This window comes from Tamandua tetradactyla, chromosome 19 (genome assembly GCF_023851605.1).
Source record: "Tamandua tetradactyla isolate mTamTet1 chromosome 19, mTamTet1.pri, whole genome shotgun sequence".
Taxonomy (NCBI): domain Eukaryota; kingdom Metazoa; phylum Chordata; class Mammalia; order Pilosa; family Myrmecophagidae; genus Tamandua; species Tamandua tetradactyla.
The window spans coordinates 56092053-56097727 of record NC_135345.1 but is presented as its reverse complement, the minus strand read 5'-3'; positions in this window follow the sequence as shown (position 1 = coordinate 56097727).

The following is a 5675-nucleotide window of genomic DNA, read 5'->3' as shown; positions in this document are numbered from 1 at the left end:
ACTAAATATTTATTTTACACAAATCTTGCTCAGGAATATTCTAAATATTTATTTTATTCCAAATCAAAATAAGGTGATTCGTTAAAAGTATCTTTTATTATTGTAATTGTTATCAACGGTAATAATGAATCAACTAAGTGATTATATCCAATGGAAGAAAGATCATCTCAATTTGAGAAGAACTACTTTCAAGAACCTGGACTAATAGGAATTTGTAAGACAAACAAAAAACAAAACAACAAAACTCTAGGAGATCTTCAGTGAATGGGAAGAATTACTGAAAAATTTCAAATTGTGGGTTGTGGTTTAAAAGTATATTTGTAAATCAACTCTTTGGAAGTTGGTTACTCTTCCCAAATATATTAAGAACTAGAATTTAAGTCCTGACTCTAGATTATGATGGCATATTTAAATCATACTATGGTTTAATTGGTATTAATAGGTGTGCTGGCTTGAAACTGTTATGTACCCCAGAAAAGCCATGTTCTTTTAATCCAATCTTGTGAGGGTAGACCTTTTGATTAGCTTGTTTCCATGGAGATGTGATCTGCCCCTTCAAGGTAGGTCTTAATCCACTTACTGAAGTCCTTTAAGAGGAAGACATTTTGGAGAAAGCACAAATGCTTGGAGACAGAAAACATCCCAGGAGATGCTAAGCCAAGAGATGAAATCCAAGTTTCTGGGGAGAAGCTAAGAGAGGACCCAAAGATGTTTAGAAAGAGAAATATCCCAAAGATGCCAAGAGAACACCCATAGGACACAGAGAAAGCCGCTGGAATCAGAACCTGAAAGCAACAAACCAGGAGCAAAGGTAAGCAGACGCCAGCCACATGCCTTCCCAGCTGACTGAGGTGTTTCAGATGCCAGTGGCCTTTCTTCAGAGTCCAGGAATCATCTTGTTGATGCCTTAATTCAGAGTTTTCATGGCATTAGAACTGTAAATTTGTAACCTAATAAATCCCCTTTGTAAAAGCCAATTCTTTTCTGGTATATTGGATTCTGGCAACTTTAGCAAACTGAAATAGCACTCACCCCACTTTCACTCCTGGAAGCAATAAACCATGGGATGCAGAAGTGAAGAGGGAGAGAAATATCGAAATAGTGAAGTTAGCAAAGTTCTGACCTCCCTTTTGCTCTCCTGTTTCCTAAAGACTCTCCCTCTCTCCAGTCTTCCATTGTTCTACTCCAGTCCCATTAAAGGATCTGAGCTTAAGTACCTGCTCTTCAGGGTTATTTGTTGCTAACGGGCAAGACTGTTTTGATTCAAGTAGACTAATTAATACTGATTCAAGTAGATTAATTAATACTGATCTGAAAATGATCAACCTGATTTGAATTTTTTTAAAATACAGGATATATTTGTCAATTCTCAGGAACTGCTAATTGATAAAATTTCTGGCTATATGACAAAGCAAATTTTAAAGATCCACTTAGAGGGGGAGAAAGAGTTTGAAAGTATCAGATTGCTTTATTGCAGATCTACTCTGCCTATGAGTCTGTCCCAGCAACCTCCCCTGTTGCCATTGTCATCTCTCTCTTTCTCTTTCCCTCCATTTCCAACCTGTGATGGTTAGTTAATTTTATGTATCAAGTTGGCTAGGCTATGGTGTCCAGTTGTTTATGGTCAGACAGTGATCTAGTTGTTGTTGTGAAGGTAATGTGAAGATGTGATTAACATCTACAATCAGTTGACTTTAAGTAAAGGAAATTACCCTTGAAAATGTGGTTGCTCTCATTTAATCAATTTAGAGCAAAGACTGAGGATTCTCAGAGAAGAAGAAACTCTGCTCAAGACCACAATATCAACTCAACTCTTGCCTCAGAGTCCAGCCTGCCAGCTTGCCTTACAGATTCCAGACATGCCAACCCCTACAATCACACAAACTAATCCTTAAAATAAATATACCACACACACACACACACACAACACATATATTCTATTGGTCCTGTTTCTCTGGAGAACCCTGACTGATATAATACTCCATAGTTTTTCTAATAACTCTAAAGCTGCTCCCACCTGCTCCTTTGGTAATTATAGAAACAAGGACAGAGTGAAAGTCAAGAGCTGGAAGAAGACTGCTGTGCTGCGCATGTGGACAGAGGAGGCAGGGAAATCTTCGGTGCTTCCTCAAGGTTCAAAACAGTTTACCTTCAGAAGGAATTCTTCTTGCAATCTGATTTATAATATTAATTTGTTTAGTAAGTCGTCATATTTTTTTTTTTGCATAGATGGAACCAAGTTAAATTGTATACAACAACTATCTTCTTCACAAATTCTAAATTAGGCTAAAATAACGAGTAATCATGAAGCACAGGCAAATAGAACAAAATTCACAATCTGCAGTTTCTCAGGTGCTGTGTTGAAAGAATAAGTAACCATCCGAGTTGAGTACACAGGTGGGCAGATATGTGCACATTCCGGTGTGCTGTGATTCTGCGTCTCTCCTGCTATGTTGCTACCATCTCTCTGAAGAGTTGAGGCCACTCAGTTTTGCTGACCCTACTTCACATCTCTTGTCTCTTCTCCACCCCCACTGTCTGTATCAGACCTGAATGTACACAACAACCTTTCTCCTGGCTGATTCCTCTCCCTCCCAGCCTCCCACACTACATGAGGGTGATTTTTTCGAAAGCACAGATTTCCCTATGACACTGATCCACTAGAAATTCTTAGTGGCTTCTCATTGCCCTCTGAGTAAATATCTCAGTACAGGAAACAAAGGCCCCTCATAAACTCACCTTAGTGCATCTCTCCAGATTCACCATCATCCAATCTTCTCACACAGGTGGGTCACCTGAACGTCCTGCACAGTTTCCTCCCTCTGTACCTTCCGGCCTGCTTTTCCTTCTGCCTAGACTTCGGCTTTACACTTTTCCTGAGCTGCCTCCACCTCCTACTCCTAGGCAGAAATGCCCACTCCATCTGTTCCTTGAGTTTTATATAACACAAAACTTTGCAATTTGTTAGAGCAGATAACATGATGGTATTCCTTTTTGTTCTTCTCTACATGGAGAGCCAAAGAAATGAGGTCTACGACAGTGATTACATTATTCCTAGAACAAAAAAATGCACAAAAATGCTTTTCAATATCAAATGTTAAGACCTGATGAGTAGAGCCATATTATTTTCAGTGACGCAGGGCAGGCCAAAGTAGCCATCTGGAAGCACCTTACTAAAATCTTAATAAATTAAACTGCTGATGGCACGCATATAAAACATCTTACTCTAATCCTATATTTTCCAATTAATTGAAAACAACACTTTGTCTTGTGGCTGCCAGTTTTGAAGTTTCTATTTTATGTTGCCCTCAACTTATATTTCAGTCATTTCAACAAAAAAACAAGCACAAAGAAAAGTATTTTAAGAGTCTTAAATAAAATGATCAAAGAAAGCATTAGAACTTCAAGAACTGACATGCATATTAACCTATTTATGAAGACTCCATAATAGAAAATAACATTTGTAACATTTTGTACCAATGAAAGCTGGCCCAATACTGTGGACATTGCACATGCCAGGGTCTGGTTAAGGCTCCCCAAGGGCAGAGACATATTAATCTTAATTAGCACTGCTTGATGTAAAGCTCAATGGTTGAATGAACAAACTGGTAATATATCATATAAGGAATATTGTGAAAATTAGGACAGTGTTCTTTTTTTCATGTATAAGTTCTGGTGAATTGCCTAAAATGTTCACGTTGCTATTTTAAGGGTCCTATTTTCCGAAGTTTGTTCTATAAAATGTTTTGGGATGTTCCATGAAGAAAAAGAGGAAGAAAAGGGGGAGGAGGAAAAAGAAGGAAGAAAGGAAGGAAAGAAAAGATAGAGGGATGAGAAGAAAACATTACGGCAACTCCTATAAACAAAGCTAAATAGATTACTTTGGCTGCAGGCCTATTTAATATGCACACTGTCAGTCTCTAGAGAAGATGGAGTTTGTGGTGAGGTTTTCAAAACTTGTTTGGCCCTGGATTCTTTTCAGGAAAAGTGTTTTTGGGGAAGCAACGCCCAGAGGCATGAGCCATCACTTTATCACCCATGTTTATACTTATTTGCAAATGTTTGCTCCTTGTTTCACATTCAATAACGATGAGTCATTTCTAACTCAGAGCTGGTGCAGTACTTTAGTGAGCATATTTATAATCCTTAGGGTCGATGTTAGATAAACACTGCGAATTTTAGTTGCTTTGATCCCCATTTTTATGTTGTCATATAGAACACCCTCTTATATTGCAACACTCCTTATTAAGAGATGTGAATATTACTCAGATAAATTCTTTCTTCCTACTTTTGTGCCAGAACCTTAAAACACACACACACACAAAGCATAGGTACCTATTGCAGATGCATTGATTTTTTTCCTGAATGAAGTCAATTCATTGTCCAATTGTACAATCTACCCTGTGTACAGAGAGAGTTTGCCCAAATTGGGATAAATCAGTTCCATTCAAGAGATTGTTTTTAAAGCTTGTATTTTGCAACTAAAATAGCTATAAAACACTGCTGGGTAAAATTAAAGAAATAGCATAGCATTATTTCTCATAAGCTATTTTCATAGATTCCAGCCATTTATATTTTGCTCCTATATTGGTTTACTCTCTGAAAATTACCTTGTGAAAACTCAAAAGAGAACTTCAGACCATAACCACAGTCATAGAAGATAACTGTACGGGTTCTTTTTTAATACCCCTTTTCCTTTAGGGAAAACTCTCCTAGATCTTATCCACTGACTCCTTTATTAACTTTTATTTAAATTTCTTCATATTTATTTGGCTTATATCCATGACTCAAGGTCACACTCCATTTGCAATTTTGACTAATAAAAAAATTCTTTCCTGATATATAGTAGGTTTCACCTATTCCTTGGTGTTACAACTGCAACTATCATGCAAACATAATACTGGCATCAGCTTATATTAGATTTTGTTCACTGGTTCAGTTTTATATTATTTTCAGGCATCTAATCGCTTAAGTACTTTAGTTCCAAAGACAAAGAATTTGTGTTGTGTCCCAGAAGTGGGGACTCTATCAAGTGAGAATGACTTGAAGCCTCTCAAAATTCGAACTTGCTTTCTTCCTGGGGAATTTTGGAGGGGCTTTATAGCAGATGCTGTCAGCACCTTGCCCCAATTTCTCCACCTGCCTCTTTGGCAACCTCCAACTACCTTCCAGCTGCTAATAGTTGCATCTCTTTGCCTGAGTCACAATTATTGTGACTCGAAGCCACATACTCTGCCGAGACCCAAGTGGCAAGCTGGACTGGAAGCACAGGTATTAACACCCCTGGCCACACCTAACCAACGGCTGACTTAATTAGGTGTACAAATACCCACCACCCTTTCTTCTGGGGTGATAATGCTGAGGTGCGTTTTTCTCCAAGTTCCTAGCAGCACCAAGGCCCACTTGCCCACACCTTTTACTGCTTCCTTCCCTTCCCTGTCTCACTTCCCCAGTCCCCCACCTACACTTAAATCCACATCTTTGATTCTGCTTTTGAGGAACTCAAAATCAGGCATGATGCAATAGAGAAAAAGAAACTCCCTAGTCATAAGATCAATCAGATCCAGAAGTTATAGCTGATAAACGAGAGTGGGCATGGTGCTGGCACATTGTACTTATTGTTTTATGGATGTTTTCAAATAATTATGACTGTGGTCCCTCCTCTTAAGGAGTGC